The sequence below is a fragment of the Ambystoma mexicanum genome, unplaced genomic scaffold, assembly GCF_040938575.1.
Source record: "Ambystoma mexicanum isolate Mex_15411 unplaced genomic scaffold, UKY_AmexF1_1 Mex_scaf20, whole genome shotgun sequence".
Classification (NCBI taxonomy): Eukaryota; Metazoa; Chordata; class Amphibia; order Caudata; family Ambystomatidae; genus Ambystoma; species Ambystoma mexicanum.
In genome coordinates this window covers 298,450-318,182 of record NW_027182434.1, presented here as the reverse complement: position 1 = coordinate 318,182, position 19,733 = coordinate 298,450, and the positions used below count along the sequence as shown (strand labels likewise).

At 51.3% G+C, this 19,733-nt stretch overlaps 4 non-coding genes across 4 annotated transcripts; all 4 read left to right on the top strand.

The window, feature by feature from the left end:
- The first annotated feature begins 5,256 nt into the window (after positions 1 to 5,256).
- Positions 5,257 to 5,328, top strand: TRNAD-GUC (transfer RNA aspartic acid (anticodon GUC)). Its single transcript has one exon. It is a non-coding gene; the product is annotated as a tRNA-Asp (tRNA).
- A 1,396-nt stretch (positions 5,329 to 6,724) lies between these two features.
- Positions 6,725 to 6,796, top strand: TRNAD-GUC (transfer RNA aspartic acid (anticodon GUC)). Its single transcript has one exon. It is a non-coding gene; the product is annotated as a tRNA-Asp (tRNA).
- A 2,859-nt stretch (positions 6,797 to 9,655) lies between these two features.
- On the top strand, positions 9,656 to 9,727 carry TRNAD-GUC (transfer RNA aspartic acid (anticodon GUC)). Its single transcript has one exon. It is a non-coding gene; the product is annotated as a tRNA-Asp (tRNA).
- Positions 9,728 to 16,955: 7,228 nt separating this feature from the next.
- TRNAD-GUC (transfer RNA aspartic acid (anticodon GUC)) lies at positions 16,956 to 17,027 on the top strand. The gene has a single exon. It is a non-coding gene; the product is annotated as a tRNA-Asp (tRNA).
- The last annotated feature ends 2,706 nt before the right edge of the window (positions 17,028 to 19,733 follow it).

Sequence of the window (19,733 nt, the reverse complement as noted above, 5' to 3'; positions counted from 1 at the left end):
AACGGGAGGTCTTCCCAGGACGCGTCACAGCTCAACGCAAGAGCACCTGGGTTTCGAAGGCTCTTGCAGCAAGCCTTCACAAAGCAGCAGGGAGCGCCGTTCCAGATGGGAAACTTGAGACTGGATGTCCAGAAAAGCAAGACGTCAGAAGCGAAACCTTTTTCCTGCAGGGTGTGGCATACCATCCGCTTGCTCATTGCGACAGAGGTGGCACTAATGAAGGAAGAGGTCAACGTTACGTTCTTCTTTAAAATGCAAGGCCAGGAAAAGTGGCAGCGGTGGGATTTGAACCCACGCCTCCGAAGAGACTGGAGCCTTAATCCAGCGCCTTAGACCGCTCGGCCACGCTACCTCCCTGCTAGTCGCCGAAAGCGGAACTTGACCCGTTGCCCGGCCCGCTTTAGTGCTTTGCCTTTTCTCCTTGGAAAGTCTGGAGACAGGCAGTGGAAGGGCAGGCAAACTGTCAGGTGCGCAGAGGAGGGGAGACCATGAGGCAAGGTGGGAGATGGGGGCAAGAAGTGAGAAAAAAACTAATCGCAAGCTAGGGCAGGATTCGGAAAGTGAAGCCGAAAAGGGGCTTAGCATGCAGCCCAGGGGTTTCTTTGACTGTCCTAAGCCCACAGGGACTTTGCCGTCCTCAGCTCATGAGACTTGAGATGGGTAGCTTGATTTGCTGAGGAAATGCGGGATGACAGATTCAACTCTGGAGTCAAACATAGCCCGGAACTATCGCCTTAAACTGAGTTTTAAGCCTGGTGCCGATAAAAAGAAAGAAATTAGCCTTAGATCGGGCAAGCCGTTTGACGGGGGAAAATGAGACCCCCTAGGCCAGCTAGGTGGTCGCTGGATGCTGTGCAGACATCAGCAGCTGTTCATTTCATGCCCTCACGTCTCCTCGTTAGTATAGTGGTCAGTAGAGACCGGGGTTCAATTCCCCGACGGGGAGGTTAAACCTTTTCTGGATTTTTTTTAGTTCTTGACAAATATTCTTGAAGATTAGGCTGAGTCAAGTAGGGAATGGGTGCCAAGAACTGACTCTTTAAGAAAAAAGCACCGGCAACGCTAGTCATCGTACAATATTTGTGCACAATTGCTTACATTAGGCGGCCGGTCCACTTTATTGAGTCCCCCTCAGCACCATTTAGTGCTCCTGTTGTCTGCGAAGTCCAAATTGTAACCCTGAATCAGTTCCTCTTCTGACCCTTTGTATCATGTTACATGACGAGTAATGATCACCTGTTAGCTTTATCCCTAATTATAACTCTCACTCTTTCCCTGCATCTAACCCTAGCTCTAATCCCATCATTAACCTCGGTCCGGGCACACGCGTGAACCCTTACTCTCATCTCAGCCTCTCCTGGTGATACATCACACCTGGGATCGTTTGCTCCCTGTGGGCTGTGGGAAATTTGCTACCAGCACGCCCTGGAAGTGGGGCTCATTCCGCTGCAACGGGAGGTCTTCCCAGGACGCGTCACAGCTCAACGCAAGAGCTCCTGGGTTTCGAAGGCTCTTGCAGCAAGCCTTCACAAAGCAGCAGGGAGCGCCGTTCCAGATGGGAAACTTGAGACTGGATGTCCAGAAAAGCAAGACGTCAGAAGCGAAACCTTTTTCCTGCAGGGTGTGGCATACCATCCGCTTGCTCATTGCGACAGAGGTGGCACTAATGAAGGAAGAGGTCAACGTTACGTTCTTCTTTAAAATGCAAGGCCAGGAAAAGTGGCAGCGGTGGGATTTGAACCCACGCCTGCGAAGAGACTGGAGCCTTAATCCAGCGCCTTAGACCGCTCGGCCACGCTACCTCCCTGCTAGTCGCCGAAAGCGGAACTTGACCCGTTGCCCGGCCCGCTTTAGTGCTTTGCCTTTTCTCCTTGGAAAGTCTGGAGACAGGCAGTGGAAGGGCAGGCAAACTGTCAGGTGCGCAGAGGAGGGGAGACCATGAGGCAAGGTGGGAGATGGGGGCAAGAAGTGAGAAAAAAACTAATCGCAAGCTAGGGCAGGATTCGGAAAGTGAAGCCGAAAAGGGGCTTAGCATGCAGCCCAGGGGTTTCTTTGACTGTCCTAAGCCCACAGGGACTTTGCCGTCCTCAGCTCATGAGACTTGAGATGGGTAGCTTGATTTGCTGAGGAAATGCGGGATGACAGATTCAACTCTGGAGTCAAACATAGCCCGGAACTATCGCCTTAAACTGAGTTTTAAGCCTGGTGCCGATAAAAAGAAAGAAATTAGCCTTAGATCGGGCAAGCCGTTTGACGGGGGAAAATGAGACCCCCTAGGCCATCTAGGTGGTCGCTGGATGCTGTGCAGACATCAGCAGCTGTTCATTTCATGCCCTCACGTCTCCTCGTTAGTATAGTGGTCAGTATCCCCGCCTGTCACGCGGGAGACCGGGGAGGTTAAACCTTTTCTGGATTTTTTTTAGTTCTTGACAAATATTCTTGAAGATTAGGCTGAGTCAAGTAGGGAATGGGTGCCAAGAACTGACTCTTTAAGAAAAAAGCACCGGCAACGCTAGTCATCGTACAATATTTGTGCACAATTGCTTACATTAGGCGGCCGGTCCACTTTATTGAGTCCCCCTCAGCACCATTTAGTGCTCCTGTTGTCTGCGAAGTCCAAATTGTAACCCTGAATCAGTTCCTCTTCTGACCCTTTGTATCATGTTACATGACGAGTAATGATCACCTGTTAGCTTTATCCCTAATTATAACTCTCACTCTTTCCCTGCATCTAACCCTAGCTCTAATCCCATCATTAACCTCGGTCCGGGCACACGCGTGAACCCTTACTCTCATCTCAGCCTCTCCTGGTGATACATCACACCTGGGATCGTTTGCTCCCTGTGGGCTGTGGGAAATTTGCTACCAGCACGCCCTGGAAGTGGGGCTCATTCCGCTGCAACGGGAGGTCTTCCCAGGACGCGTCACAGCTCAACGCAAGAGCTCCTGGGTTTCGAAGGCTCTTGCAGCAAGCCTTCACAAAGCAGCAGGGAGCGCCGTTCCAGATGGGAAACTTGAGACTGGATGTCCAGAAAAGCAAGACGTCAGAAGCGAAACCTTTTTCCTGCAGGGTGTGGCATACCATCCGCTTGCTCATTGCGACAGAGGTGGCACTAATGAAGGAAGAGGTCAACGTTACGTTCTTCTTTAAAATGCAAGGCCAGGAAAAGTGGCAGCGGTGGGATTTGAACCCACGCCTCCGAAGAGACTGGAGCCTTAATCCAGCGCCTTAGACCGCTCGGCCACGCTACCTCCCTGCTAGTCGCCGAAAGCGGAACTTGACCCGTTGCCCGGCCCGCTTTAGTGCTTTGCCTTTTCTCCTTGGAAAGTCTGGAGACAGGCAGTGGAAGGGCAGGCAAACTGTCAGGTGCGCAGAGGAGGGGAGACCATGAGGCAAGGTGGGAGATGGGGGCAAGAAGTGAGAAAAAAACTAATCGCAAGCTAGGGCAGGATTCGGAAAGTGAAGCCGAAAAGGGGCTTAGCATGCAGCCCAGGGGTTTCTTTGACTGTCCTAAGCCCACAGGGACTTTGCCGTCCTCAGCTCATGAGACTTGAGATGGGTAGCTTGATTTGCTGAGGAAATGCGGGATGACAGATTCAACTCTGGAGTCAAACATAGCCCGGAACTATCGCCTTAAACTGAGTTTTAAGCCTGGTGCCGATAAAAAGAAAGAAATTAGCCTTAGATCGGGCAAGCCGTTTGACGGGGGAAAATGAGACCCCCTAGGCCATCTAGGTGGTCGCTGGATGCTGTGCAGACATCAGCAGCTGTTCATTTCATGCCCTCACGTCTCCTCGTTAGTATAGTGGTCAGTATCCCCGCCTGTCAGGAGACCGGGGTTCAATTCCCCGACGGGGAGGTTAAACCTTTTCTGGATTTTTTTTAGTTCTTGACAAATATTCTTGAAGATTAGGCTGAGTCAAGTAGGGAATGGGTGCCAAGAACTGACTCTTTAAGAAAAAAGCACCGGCAACGCTAGTCATCGTACAATATTTGTGCACAATTGCTTACATTAGGCGGCCGGTCCACTTTATTGAGTCCCCCTCAGCACCATTTAGTGCTCCTGTTGTCTGCGAAGTCCAAATTGTAACCCTGAATCAGTTCCTCTTCTGACCCTTTGTATCATGTTACATGACGAGTAATGATCACCTGTTAGCTTTATCCCTAATTATAACTCTCACTCTTTCCCTGCATCTAACCCTAGCTCTAATCCCATCATTAACCTCGGTCCGGGCACACGCGTGAACCCTTACTCTCATCTCAGCCTCTCCTGGTGATACATCACACCTGGGATCGTTTGCTCCCTGTGGGCTGTGGGAAATTTGCTACCAGCACGCCCTGGAAGTGGGGCTCATTCCGCTGCAACGGGAGGTCTTCCCAGGACGCGTCACAGCTCAACGCAAGAGCACCTGGGTTTCGAAGGCTCTTGCAGCAAGCCTTCACAAAGCAGCAGGGAGCGCCGTTCCAGATGGGAAACTTGAGACTGGATGTCCAGAAAAGCAAGACGTCAGAAGCGAAACCTTTTTCCTGCAGGGTGTGGCATACCATCCGCTTGCTCATTGCGACAGAGGTGGCACTAATGAAGGAAGAGGTCAACGTTACGTTCTTCTTTAAAATGCAAGGCCAGGAAAAGTGGCAGCGGTGGGATTTGAACCCACGCCTCCGAAGAGACTGGAGCCTTAATCCAGCGCCTTAGACCGCTCGGCCACGCTACCTCCCTGCTAGTCGCCGAAAGCGGAACTTGACCCGTTGCCCGGCCCGCTTTAGTGCTTTGCCTTTTCTCCTTGGAAAGTCTGGAGACAGGCAGTGGAAGGGCAGGCAAACTGTCAGGTGCGCAGAGGAGGGGAGACCATGAGGCAAGGTGGGAGATGGGGGCAAGAAGTGAGAAAAAAACTAATCGCAAGCTAGGGCAGGATTCGGAAAGTGAAGCCGAAAAGGGGCTTAGCATGCAGCCCAGGGGTTTCTTTGACTGTCCTAAGCCCACAGGGACTTTGCCGTCCTCAGCTCATGAGACTTGAGATGGGTAGCTTGATTTGCTGAGGAAATGCGGGATGACAGATTCAACTCTGGAGTCAAACATAGCCCGGAACTATCGCCTTAAACTGAGTTTTAAGCCTGGTGCCGATAAAAAGAAAGAAATTAGCCTTAGATCGGGCAAGCCGTTTGACGGGGGAAAATGAGACCCCCTAGGCCATCTAGGTGGTCGCTGGATGCTGTGCAGACATCAGCAGCTGTTCATTTCATGCCCTCACGTCTCCTCGTTAGTATAGTGGTCAGTATCCCCGCCTGTCACGCGGGAGACCGGGGTTCAATTCCCCGACGGGGAGGTTAAACCTTTTCTGGATTTTTTTTAGTTCTTGACAAATATTCTTGAAGATTAGGCTGAGTCAAGTAGGGAATGGGTGCCAAGAACTGACTCTTTAAGAAAAAAGCACCGGCAACGCTAGTCATCGTACAATATTTGTGCACAATTGCTTACATTAGGCGGCCGGTCCACTTTATTGAGTCCCCCTCAGCACCATTTAGTGCTCCTGTTGTCTGCGAAGTCCAAATTGTAACCCTGAATCAGTTCCTCTTCTGACCCTTTGTATCATGTTACATGACGAGTAATGATCACCTGTTAGCTTTATCCCTAATTATAACTCTCACTCTTTCCCTGCATCTAACCCTAGCTCTAATCCCATCATTAACCTCGGTCCGGGCACACGCGTGAACCCTTACTCTCATCTCAGCCTCTCCTGGTGATACATCACACCTGGGATCGTTTGCTCCCTGTGGGCTGTGGGAAATTTGCTACCAGCACGCCCTGGAAGTGGGGCTCATTCCGCTGCAACGGGAGGTCTTCCCAGGACGCGTCACAGCTCAACGCAAGAGCTCCTGGGTTTCGAAGGCTCTTGCAGCAAGCCTTCACAAAGCAGCAGGGAGCGCCGTTCCAGATGGGAAACTTGAGACTGGATGTCCAGAAAAGCAAGACGTCAGAAGCGAAACCTTTTTCCTGCAGGGTGTGGCATACCATCCGCTTGCTCATTGCGACAGAGGTGGCACTAATGAAGGAAGAGGTCAACGTTACGTTCTTCTTTAAAATGCAAGGCCAGGAAAAGTGGCAGCGGTGGGATTTGAACCCACGCCTCCGAAGAGACTGGAGCCTTAATCCAGCGCCTTAGACCGCTCGGCCACGCTACCTCCCTGCTAGTCGCCGAAAGCGGAACTTGACCCGTTGCCCGGCCCGCTTTAGTGCTTTGCCTTTTCTCCTTGGAAAGTCTGGAGACAGGCAGTGGAAGGGCAGGCAAACTGTCAGGTGCGCAGAGGAGGGGAGACCATGAGGCAAGGTGGGAGATGGGGGCAAGAAGTGAGAAAAAAACTAATCGCAAGCTAGGGCAGGATTCGGAAAGTGAAGCCGAAAAGGGGCTTAGCATGCAGCCCAGGGGTTTCTTTGACTGTCCTAAGCCCACAGGGACTTTGCCGTCCTCAGCTCATGAGACTTGAGATGGGTAGCTTGATTTGCTGAGGAAATGCGGGATGACAGATTCAACTCTGGAGTCAAACATAGCCCGGAACTATCGCCTTAAACTGAGTTTTAAGCCTGGTGCCGATAAAAAGAAAGAAATTAGCCTTAGATCGGGCAAGCCGTTTGACGGGGGAAAATGAGACCCCCTAGGCCATCTAGGTGGTCGCTGGATGCTGTGCAGACATCAGCAGCTGTTCATTTCATGCCCTCACGTCTCCTCGTTAGTATAGTGGTCAGTATCCCCGCCTGTCACGCGGGAGACCGGGGTTCAATTCCCCGACGGGGAGGTTAAACCTTTTCTGGATTTTTTTTAGTTCTTGACAAATATTCTTGAAGATTAGGCTGAGTCAAGTAGGGAATGGGTGCCAAGAACTGACTCTTTAAGAAAAAAGCACCGGCAACGCTAGTCATCGTACAATATTTGTGCACAATTGCTTACATTAGGCGGCCGGTCCACTTTATTGAGTCCCCCTCAGCACCATTTAGTGCTCCTGTTGTCTGCGAAGTCCAAATTGTAACCCTGAATCAGTTCCTCTTCTGACCCTTTGTATCATGTTACATGACGAGTAATGATCACCTGTTAGCTTTATCCCTAATTATAACTCTCACTCTTTCCCTGCATCTAACCCTAGCTCTAATCCCATCATTAACCTCGGTCCGGGCACACGCGTGAACCCTTACTCTCATCTCAGCCTCTCCTGGTGATACATCACACCTGGGATCGTTTGCTCCCTGTGGGCTGTGGGAAATTTGCTACCAGCACGCCCTGGAAGTGGGGCTCATTCCGCTGCAACGGGAGGTCTTCCCAGGACGCGTCACAGCTCAACGCAAGAGCTCCTGGGTTTCGAAGGCTCTTGCAGCAAGCCTTCACAAAGCAGCAGGGAGCGCCGTTCCAGATGGGAAACTTGAGACTGGATGTCCAGAAAAGCAAGACGTCAGAAGCGAAACCTTTTTCCTGCAGGGTATGGCATACCATCCGCTTGCTCATTGCGACAGAGGTGGCACTAATGAAGGAAGAGGTCAACGTTACGTTCTTCTTTAAAATGCAAGGCCAGGAAAAGTGGCAGCGGTGGGATTTGAACCCACGCCTCCGAAGAGACTGGAGCCTTAATCCAGCGCCTTAGACCGCTCGGCCACGCTACCTCCCTGCTAGTCGCCGAAAGCGGAACTTGACCCGTTGCCCGGCCCGCTTTAGTGCTTTGCCTTTTCTCCTTGGAAAGTCTGGAGACAGGCAGTGGAAGGGCAGGCAAACTGTCAGGTGCGCAGAGGAGGGGAGACCATGAGGCAAGGTGGGAGATGGGGGCAAGAAGTGAGAAAAAAACTAATCGCAAGCTAGGGCAGGATTCGGAAAGTGAAGCCGAAAAGGGGCTTAGCATGCAGCCCAGGGGTTTCTTTGACTGTCCTAAGCCCACAGGGACTTTGCCGTCCTCAGCTCATGAGACTTGAGATGGGTAGCTTGATTTGCTGAGGAAATGCGGGATGACAGATTCAACTCTGGAGTCAAACATAGCCCGGAACTATCGCCTTAAACTGAGTTTTAAGCCTGGTGCCGATAAAAAGAAAGAAATTAGCCTTAGATCGGGCAAGCCGTTTGACGGGGGAAAATGAGACCCCCTAGGCCATCTAGGTGGTCGCTGGATGCTGTGCAGACATCAGCAGCTGTTCATTTCATGCCCTCACGTCTCCTCGTTAGTATAGTGGTCAGTATCCCCGCCTGTCACGCGGGAGACCGGGGTTCCCCGACGGGGAGGTTAAACCTTTTCTGGATTTTTTTTAGTTCTTGACAAATATTCTTGAAGATTAGGCTGAGTCAAGTAGGGAATGGGTGCCAAGAACTGACTCTTTAAGAAAAAAGCACCGGCAACGCTAGTCATCGTACAATATTTGTGCACAATTGCTTACATTAGGCGGCCGGTCCACTTTATTGAGTCCCCCTCAGCACCATTTAGTGCTCCTGTTGTCTGCGAAGTCCAAATTGTAACCCTGAATCAGTTCCTCTTCTGACCCTTTGTATCATGTTACATGACGAGTAATGATCACCTGTTAGCTTTATCCCTAATTATAACTCTCACTCTTTCCCTGCATCTAACCCTAGCTCTAATCCCATCATTAACCTCGGTCCGGGCACACGCGTGAACCCTTACTCTCATCTCAGCCTCTCCTGGTGATACATCACACCTGGGATCGTTTGCTCCCTGTGGGCTGTGGGAAATTTGCTACCAGCACGCCCTGGAAGTGGGGCTCATTCCGCTGCAACGGGAGGTCTTCCCAGGACGCGTCACAGCTCAACGCAAGAGCTCCTGGGTTTCGAAGGCTCTTGCAGCAAGTCTTCACAAAGCAGCAGGGAGCGCCGTTCCAGATGGGAAACTTGAGACTGGATGTCCAGAAAAGCAAGACGTCAGAAGCGAAACCTTTTTCCTGCAGGGTGTGGCATACCATCCGCTTGCTCATTGCGACAGAGGTGGCACTAATGAAGGAAGAGGTCAACGTTACGTTCTTCTTTAAAATGCAAGGCCAGGAAAAGTGGCAGCGGTGGGATTTGAACCCACGCCTCCGAAGAGACTGGAGCCTTAATCCAGCGCCTTAGACCGCTCGGCCACGCTACCTCCCTGCTAGTCGCCGAAAGCGGAACTTGACCCGTTGCCCGGCCCGCTTTAGTGCTTTGCCTTTTCTCCTTGGAAAGTCTGGAGACAGGCAGTGGAAGGGCAGGCAAACTGTCAGGTGCGCAGAGGAGGGGAGACCATGAGGCAAGGTGGGAGATGGGGGCAAGAAGTGAGGAAAAAACTAATCGCAAGCTAGGGCAGGATTCGGAAAGTGAAGCCGAAAAGGGGCTTAGCATGCAGCCCAGGGGTTTCTTTGACTGTCCTAAGCCCACAGGGACTTTGCCGTCCTCAGCTCATGAGACTTGAGATGGGTAGCTTGATTTGCTGAGGAAATGCGGGATGACAGATTCAACTCTGGAGTCAAACATAGCCCGGAACTATCGCCTTAAACTGAGTTTTAAGCCTGGTGCCGATAAAAAGAAAGAAATTAGCCTTAGATCGGGCAAGCCGTTTGACGGGGGAAAATGAGACCCCCTAGGCCATCTAGGTGGTCGCTGGATGCTGTGCAGACATCAGCAGCTGTTCATTTCATGCCCTCACGTCTCCTCGTTAGTATAGTGGTCAGTATCCCCGCCTGTCACGCGGGAGACCGGGGTTCAATTCCCCGACGGGGAGGTTAAACCTTTTCTGGATTTTTTTTAGTTCTTGACAAATATTCTTGAAGATTAGGCTGAGTCAAGTAGGGAATGGGTGCCAAGAACTGACTCTTTAAGAAAAAAGCACCGGCAACGCTAGTCATCGTACAATATTTGTGCACAATTGCTTACATTAGGCGGCCGGTCCACTTTATTGAGTCCCCCTCAGCACCATTTAGTGCTCCTGTTGTCTGCGAAGTCCAAATTGTAACCCTGAATCAGTTCCTCTTCTGACCCTTTGTATCATGTTACATGACGAGTAATGATCACCTGTTAGCTTTATCCCTAATTATAACTCTCACTCTTTCCCTGCATCTAACCCTAGCTCTAATCCCATCATTAACCTCGGTCCGGGCACACGCGTGAACCCTTACTCTCATCTCAGCCTCTCCTGGTGATACATCACACCTGGGATCGTTTGCTCCCTGTGGGCTGTGGGAAATTTGCTACCAGCACGCCCTGGAAGTGGGGCTCATTCCGCTGCAACGGGAGGTCTTCCCAGGACGCGTCACAGCTCAACGCAAGAGCTCCTGGGTTTCGAAGGCTCTTGCAGCAAGCCTTCACAAAGCAGCAGGGAGCGCCGTTCCAGATGGGAAACTTGAGACTGGATGTCCAGAAAAGCAAGACGTCAGAAGCGAAACCTTTTTCCTGCAGGGTGTGGCATACCATCCGCTTGCTCATTGCGACAGAGGTGGCACTAATGAAGGAAGAGGTCAACGTTACGTTCTTCTTTAAAATGCAAGGCCAGGAAAAGTGGCAGCGGTGGGATTTGAACCCACGCCTCCGAAGAGACTGGAGCCTTAATCCAGCACCTTAGACCGCTCGGCCACGCTACCTCCCTGCTAGTCGCCGAAAGCGGAACTTGACCCGTTGCCCGGCCCGCTTTAGTGCTTTGCCTTTTCTCCTTGGAAAGTCTGGAGACAGGCAGTGGAAGGGCAGGCAAACTGTCAGGTGCGCAGAGGAGGGGAGACCATGAGGCAAGGTGGGAGATGGGGGCAAGAAGTGAGAAAAAAACTAATCGCAAGCTAGGGCAGGATTCGGAAAGTGAAGCCGAAAAGGGGCTTAGCATGCAGCCCAGGGGTTTCTTTGACTGTCCTAAGCCCACAGGGACTTTGCCGTCCTCAGCTCATGAGACTTGAGATGGGTAGCTTGATTTGCTGAGGAAATGCGGGATGACAGATTCAACTCTGGAGTCAAACATAGCCCGGAACTATCGCCTTAAACTGAGTTTTAAGCCTGGTGCCGATAAAAAGAAAGAAATTAGCCTTAGATCGGGCAAGCCGTTTGACGGGGGAAAATGAGACCCCCTAGGCCATCTAGGTGGTCGCTGGATGCTGTGCAGACATCAGCAGCTGTTCATTTCATGCCCTCACGTCTCCTCGTTAGTATAGTGGTCAGTATCCCCGCCTGTCACGCGGGAGACCGGGGAGGTTAAACCTTTTCTGGATTTTTTTTAGTTCTTGACAAATATTCTTGAAGATTAGGCTGAGTCAAGTAGGGAATGGGTGCCAAGAACTGACTCTTTAAGAAAAAAGCACCGGCAACGCTAGTCATCGTACAATATTTGTGCACAATTGCTTACATTAGGCGGCCGGTCCACTTTATTGAGTCCCCCTCAGCACCATTTAGTGCTCCTGTTGTCTGCGAAGTCCAAATTGTAACCCTGAATCAGTTCCTCTTCTGACCCTTTGTATCATGTTACATGACGAGTAATGATCACCTGTTAGCTTTATCCCTAATTATAACTCTCACTCTTTCCCTGCATCTAACCCTAGCTCTAATCCCATCATTAACCTCGGTCCGGGCACACGCGTGAACCCTTACTCTCATCTCAGCCTCTCCTGGTGATACATCACACCTGGGATCGTTTGCTCCCTGTGGGCTGTGGGAAATTTGCTACCAGCACGCCCTGGAAGTGGGGCTCATTCCGCTGCAACGGGAGGTCTTCCCAGGACGCGTCACAGCTCAACGCAAGAGCTCCTGGGTTTCGAAGGCTCTTGCAGCAAGCCTTCACAAAGCAGCAGGGAGCGCCGTTCCAGATGGGAAACTTGAGACTGGATGTCCAGAAAAGCAAGACGTCAGAAGCGAAACCTTTTTCCTGCAGGGTGTGGCATACCATCCGCTTGCTCATTGCGACAGAGGTGGCACTAATGAAGGAAGAGGTCAACGTTACGTTCTTCTTTAAAATGCAAGGCCAGGAAAAGTGGCAGCGGTGGGATTTGAACCCACGCCTCCGAAGAGACTGGAGCCTTAATCCAGCGCCTTAGACCGCTCGGCCACGCTACCTCCCTGCTAGTCGCCGAAAGCGGAACTTGACCCGTTGCCCGGCCCGCTTTAGTGCTTTGCCTTTTCTCCTTGGAAAGTCTGGAGACAGGCAGTGGAAGGGCAGGCAAACTGTCAGGTGCGCAGAGGAGGGGAGACCATGAGGCAAGGTGGGAGATGGGGGCAAGAAGTGAGAAAAAAACTAATCGCAAGCTAGGGCAGGATTCGGAAAGTGAAGCCGAAAAGGGGCTTAGCATGCAGCCCAGGGGTTTCTTTGACTGTCCTAAGCCCACAGGGACTTTGCCGTCCTCAGCTCATGAGACTTGAGATGGGTAGCTTGATTTGCTGAGGAAATGCGGGATGACAGATTCAACTCTGGAGTCAAACATAGCCCGGAACTATCGCCTTAAACTGAGTTTTAAGCCTGGTGCCGATAAAAAGAAAGAAATTAGCCTTAGATCGGGCAAGCCGTTTGACGGGGGAAAATGAGACCCCCTAGGCCATCTAGGTGGTCGCTGGATGCTGTGCAGACATCAGCAGCTGTTCATTTCATGCCCTCACGTCTCCTCGTTAGTATAGTGGTCAGTATCCCCGCCTGTCAGGAGACCGGGGTTCAATTCCCCGACGGGGAGGTTAAACCTTTTCTGGATTTTTTTTAGTTCTTGACAAATATTCTTGAAGATTAGGCTGAGTCAAGTAGGGAATGGGTGCCAAGAACTGACTCTTTAAGAAAAAAGCACCGGCAACGCTAGTCATCGTACAATATTTGTGCACAATTGCTTACATTAGGCGGCCGGTCCACTTTATTGAGTCCCCCTCAGCACCATTTAGTGCTCCTGTTGTCTGCGAAGTCCAAATTGTAACCCTGAATCAGTTCCTCTTCTGACCCTTTGTATCATGTTACATGACGAGTAATGATCACCTGTTAGCTTTATCCCTAATTATAACTCTCACTCTTTCCCTGCATCTAACCCTAGCTCTAATCCCATCATTAACCTCGGTCCGGGCACACGCGTGAACCCTTACTCTCATCTCAGCCTCTCCTGGTGATACATCACACCTGGGATCGTTTGCTCCCTGTGGGCTGTGGGAAATTTGCTACCAGCACGCCCTGGAAGTGGGGCTCATTCCGCTGCAACGGGAGGTCTTCCCAGGACGCGTCACAGCTCAACGCAAGAGCACCTGGGTTTCGAAGGCTCTTGCAGCAAGCCTTCACAAAGCAGCAGGGAGCGCCGTTCCAGATGGGAAACTTGAGACTGGATGTCCAGAAAAGCAAGACGTCAGAAGCGAAACCTTTTTCCTGCAGGGTGTGGCATACCATCCGCTTGCTCATTGCGACAGAGGTGGCACTAATGAAGGAAGAGGTCAACGTTACGTTCTTCTTTAAAATGCAAGGCCAGGAAAAGTGGCAGCGGTGGGATTTGAACCCACGCCTCCGAAGAGACTGGAGCCTTAATCCAGCACCTTAGACCGCTCGGCCACGCTACCTCCCTGCTAGTCGCCGAAAGCGGAACTTGACCCGTTGCCCGGCCCGCTTTAGTGCTTTGCCTTTTCTCCTTGGAAAGTCTGGAGACAGGCAGTGGAAGGGCAGGCAAACTGTCAGGTGCGCAGAGGAGGGGAGACCATGAGGCAAGGTGGGAGATGGGGGCAAGAAGTGAGAAAAAAACTAATCGCAAGCTAGGGCAGGATTCGGAAAGTGAAGCCGAAAAGGGGCTTAGCATGCAGCCCAGGGGTTTCTTTGACTGTCCTAAGCCCACAGGGACTTTGCCGTCCTCAGCTCATGAGACTTGAGATGGGTAGCTTGATTTGCTGAGGAAATGCGGGATGACAGATTCAACTCTGGAGTCAAACATAGCCCGGAACTATCGCCTTAAACTGAGTTTTAAGCCTGGTGCCGATAAAAAGAAAGAAATTAGCCTTAGATCGGGCAAGCCGTTTGACGGGGGAAAATGAGACCCCCTAGGCCATCTAGGTGGTCGCTGGATGCTGTGCAGACATCAGCAGCTGTTCATTTCATGCCCTCACGTCTCCTCGTTAGTATAGTGGTCAGTATCCCCGCCTGTCACGTGGGAGACCGGGGTTCAATTCCCCGACGGGGAGGTTAAACCTTTTCTGGATTTTTTTTAGTTCTTGACAAATATTCTTGAAGATTAGGCTGAGTCAAGTAGGGAATGGGTGCCAAGAACTGACTCTTTAAGAAAAAAGCACCGGCAACGCTAGTCATCGTACAATATTTGTGCACAATTGCTTACATTAGGCGGCCGGTCCACTTTATTGAGTCCCCCTCAGCACCATTTAGTGCTCCTGTTGTCTGCGAAGTCCAAATTGTAACCCTGAATCAGTTCCTCTTCTGACCCTTTGTATCATGTTACATGACGAGTAATGATCACCTGTTAGCTTTATCCCTAATTATAACTCTCACTCTTTCCCTGCATCTAACCCTAGCTCTAATCCCATCATTAACCTCGGTCCGGGCACACGCGTGAACCCTTACTCTCATCTCAGCCTCTCCTGGTGATACATCACACCTGGGATCGTTTGCTCCCTGTGGGCTGTCGGAAATTTGCTACCAGCACGCCCTGGAAGTGGGGCTCATTCCGCTGCAACGGGAGGTCTTCCCAGGACGCGTCACAGCTCAACGCAAGAGCTCCTGGGTTTCGAAGGCTCTTGCAGCAAGCCTTCACAAAGCAGCAGGGAGCGCCGTTCCAGATGGGAAACTTGAGACTGGATGTCCAGAAAAGCAAGACGTCAGAAGCGAAACCTTTTTCCTGCAGGGTGTGGCATACCATCCGCTTGCTCATTGCGACAGAGCTGGCACTAATGAAGGAAGAGGTCAACGTTACGTTCTTCTTTAAAATGCAAGGCCAGGAAAAGTGGCAGCGGTGGGATTTGAACCCACGCCTCCGAAGAGACTGGAGCCTTAATCCAGCACCTTAGACCGCTCGGCCACGCTACCTCCCTGCTAGTCGCCGAAAGCGGAACTTGACCCGTTGCCCGGCCCGCTTTAGTGCTTTGCCTTTTCTCCTTGGAAAGTCTGGAGACAGGCAGTGGAAGGGCAGGCAAACTGTCAGGTGCGCAGAGGAGGGGAGACCATGAGGCAAGGTGGGAGTTGGGGGCAAGAAGTGAGAAAAAAACTAATCGCAAGCTAGGGCAGGATTCGGAAAGTGAAGCCGAAAAGGGGCTTAGCATGCAGCCCAGGGGTTTCTTTGACTGTCCTAAGCCCACAGGGACTTTGCCGTCCTCAGCTCATGAGACTTGAGATGGGTAGCTTGATTTGCTGAGGAAATGCGGGATGACAGATTCAACTCTGGAGTCAAACATAGCCCGGAACTATCGCCTTAAACTGAGTTTTAAGCCTGGTGCCGATAAAAAGAAAGAAATTAGCCTTAGATCGGGCAAGCCGTTTGACGGGGGAAAATGAGACCCCCTAGGCCATCTAGGTGGTCGCTGGATGCTGTGCAGACATCAGCAGCTGTTCATTTCATGCCCTCACGTCTCCTCGTTAGTATAGTGGTCAGTATCCCCGCCTGTCACGCGGGAGACCGGGGAGGTTAAACCTTTTCTGGATTTTTTTTAGTTCTTGACAAATATTCTTGAAGATTAGGCTGAGTCAAGTAGGGAATGGGTGCCAAGAACTGACTCTTTAAGAAAAAAGCACCGGCAACGCTAGTCATCGTACAATATTTGTGCACAATTGCTTACATTAGGCGGCCGGTCCACTTTATTAAGTCCCCCTCAGCACCATTTAGTGCTCCTGTTGTCTGCGAAGTCCAAATTGTAACCCTGAATCAGTTCCTCTTCTGACCCTTTGTATCATGTTACATGACGAGTAATGATCACCTGTTAGCTTTATCCCTAATTATAACTCTCACTCTTTCCCTGCATCTAACCCTAGCTCTAATCCCATCATTAACCTCGGTCCGGGCACACGCGTGAACCCTTACTCTCATCTCAGCCTCTCCTGGTGATACATCACACCTGGGATCGTTTGCTCCCTGTGGGCTGTGGGAAATTTGCTACCAGCACGCCCTGGAAGTGGGGCTCATTCCGCTGCAACGGGAGGTCTTCCCAGGACGCGTCACAGCTCAACGCAAGAGCTCCTGGGTTTCGAAGGCTCTTGCAGCAAGCCTTCACAAAGCAGCAGGGAGCGCCGTTCCAGATGGGAAACTTGAGACTGGATGTCCAGAAAAGCAAGACGTCAGAAGCGAAACCTTTTTCCTGCAGGGTGTGGCATACCATCCGCTTGCTCATTGCGACAGAGGTGGCACTAATGAAGGAAGAGGTCAACGTTACGTTCTTCTTTAAAATGCAAGGCCAGGAAAAGTGGCAGCGGTGGGATTTGAACCCACGCCTCCGAAGAGACTGGAGCCTTAATCCAGCGCCTTAGACCGCTCGGCCACGCTACCTCCCTGCTAGTCGCCGAAAGCGGAACTTGACCCGTTGCCCGGCCCGCTTTAGTGCTTTGCCTTTTCTCCTTGGAAAGTCTGGAGACAGGCAGTGGAAGGGCAGGCAAACTGTCAGGTGCGCAGAGGAGGGGAGACCATGAGGCAAGGTGGGAGATGGGGGCAAGAAGTGAGAAAAAAACTAATCGCAAGCTAGGGCAGGATTCGGAAAGTGAAGCCGAAAAGGGGCTTAGCATGCAGCCCAGGGGTTTCTTTGACTGTCCTAAGCCCACAGGGACTTTGCCGTCCTCAGCTCATGAGACTTGAGATGGGTAGCTTGATTTGCTGAGGAAATGCGGGATGACAGATTCAACTCTGGAGTCAAACATAGCCCGGAACTATCGCCTTAAACTGAGTTTTAAGCCTGGTGCCGATAAAAAGAAAGAAATTAGCCTTAGATCGGGCAAGCCGTTTGACGGGGGAAAATGAGACCCCCTAGGCCATCTAGGTGGTCGCTGGATGCTGTGCAGACATCAGCAGCTGTTCATTTCATGCCCTCACGTCTCCTCGTTAGTATAGTGGTCAGTATCCCCGCCTGTCACGCGGGAGACCGGGGTTCAATTCCCCGACGGGGAGGTTAAACCTTTTCTGGATTTTTTTTAGTTCTTGACAAATATTCTTGAAGATTAGGCTGAGTCAAGTAGGGAATGGGTGCCAAGAACTGACTCTTTAAGAAAAAAGCACCGGCAACGCTAGTCATCGTACAATATTTGTGCACAATTGCTTACATTAGGCGGCCGGTCCACTTTATTGAGTCCCCCTCAGCACCATTTAGTGCTCCTGTTGTCTGCGAAGTCCAAATTGTAACCCTGAATCAGTTCCTCTTCTGACCCTTTGTATCATGTTACATGACGAGTAATGATCACCTGTTAGCTTTATCCCTAATTATAACTCTCACTCTTTCCCTGCATCTAACCCTAGCTCTAATCCCATCATTAACCTCGGTCCGGGCACACGCGTGAACCCTTACTCTCATCTCAGCCTCTCCTGGTGATACATCACACCTGGGATCGTTTGCTCCCTGTGGGCTGTGGGAAATTTGCTACCAGCACGCCCTGGAAGTGGGGCTCATTCCGCTGCAACGGGAGGTCTTCCCAGGACGCGTCACAGCTCAACGCAAGAGCTCCTGGGTTTCGAAGGCTCTTGCAGCAAGCCTTCACAAAGCAGCAGGGAGCGCCGTTCCAGATGGGAAACTTGAGACTGGATGTCCAGAAAAGCAAGACGTCAGAAGCGAAACCTTTTTCCTGCAGGGTGTGGCATACCATCCGCTTGCTCATTGCGACAGAGCTGGCACTAATGAAGGAAGAGGTCAACGTTACGTTCTTCTTTAAAATGCAAGGCCAGGAAAAGTGGCAGCGGTGGGATTTGAACCCACGCCTCCGAAGAGACTGGAGCCTTAATCCAGCACCTTAGACCGCTCGGCCACGCTACCTCCCTGCTAGTCGCCGAAAGCGGAACTTGACCCGTTGCCCGGCCCGCTTTAGTGCTTTGCCTTTTCTCCTTGGAAAGTCTGGAGACAGGCAGTGGAAGGGCAGGCAAACTGTCAGGTGCGCAGAGGAGGGGAGACCATGAGGCAAGGTGGGAGTTGGGGGCAAGAAGTGAGAAAAAAACTAATCGCAAGCTAGGGCAGGATTCGGAAAGTGAAGCCGAAAAGGGGCTTAGCATGCAGCCCAGGGGTTTCTTTGACTGTCCTAAGCCCACAGGGACTTTGCCGTCCTCAGCTCATGAGACTTGAGATGGGTAGCTTGATTTGCTGAGGAAATGCGGGATGACAGATTCAACTCTGGAGTCAAACATAGCCCGGAACTATCGCCTTAAACTGAGTTTTAAGCCTGGTGCCGATAAAAAGAAAGAAATTAGCCTTAGATCGGGCAAGCCGTTTGACGGGGGAAAATGAGACCCCCTAGGCCATCTAGGTGGTCGCTGGATGCTGTGCAGACATCAGCAGCTGTTCATTTCATGCCCTCACGTCTCCTCGTTAGTATAGTGGTCAGTATCCCCGCCTGTCACGCGGGAGACCGGGGAGGTTAAACCTTTTCTGGATTTTTTTTAGTTCTTGACAAATATTCTTGAAGATTAGGCTGAGTCAAGTAGGGAATGGGTGCCAAGAACTGACTCTTTAAGAAAAAAGCACCGGCAACGCTAGTCATCGTACAATATTTGTGCACAATTGCTTACATTAGGCGGCCGGTCCACTTTATTGAGTCCCCCTCAGCACCATTTAGTGCTCCTGTTGTCTGCGAAGTCCAAATTGTAACCCTGAATCAGTTCCTCTTCTGACCCTTTGTATCATGTTACATGACGAGTAATGATCACCTGTTAGCTTTATCCCTAATTATAACTCTCACTCTTTCCCTGTATCTAACCCTAGCTCTAATCCCATCATTAACCTCGGTCCGGGCACACGCGTGAACCCTTACTCTCATCTCAGCCTCTCCTGGTGATACATCACACCTGGGATCGTTTGCTCCCTGTGGGCTGTGGGAAATTTGCTACCAGCACGCCCTGGAAGTGGGGCTCATTCCGCTGCAACGGGAGGTCTTCCCAGGACGCGTCACAGCTCAACGCAAGAGCTCCTGGGTTTCGAAGGCTCTTGCAGCAAGCCTTCACAAAGCAGCAGGGAGCGCCGTTCCAGATGGGAAACTTGAGACTGGATGTCCAGAAAAGCAAGACGTCAGAAGCGAAACCTTTTTCCTGCAGGGTGTGGCATACCATCCGCTTGCTCATTGCGACAGAGGTGGCACTAATGAAGGAAGAGGTCAACGTTACGTTCTTCTTTAAAATGCAAGGCCAGGAAAAGTGGCAGCGGTGGGATTTGAACCCACGCCTCCGAAGAGACTGGAGCCTTAATCCAGCGCCTTAGACCGCTCGGCCACGCTACCTCCCTGCTAGTCGCCGAAAGCGGAACTTGACCCGTTGCCCGGCCCGCTTTAGTGCTTTGCCTTTTCTCCTTGGAAAGTCTGGAGACAGGCAGTGGAAGGGCAGGCAAACTGTCAGGTGCGCAGAGGAGGGGAGACCATGAGGCAAGGTGGGAGATGGGGGCAAGAAGTGAGAAAAAAACTAATCGCAAGCTAGGGCAGGATTCGGAAAGTGAAGCCGAAAAGGGGCTTAGCATGCAGCCCAGGGGTTTCTTTGACTGTCCTAAGCCCACAGGGACTTTGCCGTCCTCAGCTCATGAGACTTGAGATGGGTAGCTTGATTTGCTGAGGAAATGCGGGATGACAGATTCAACTCTGGAGTCAAACATAGCCCGGAACTATCGCCTTAAACTGAGTTTTAAGC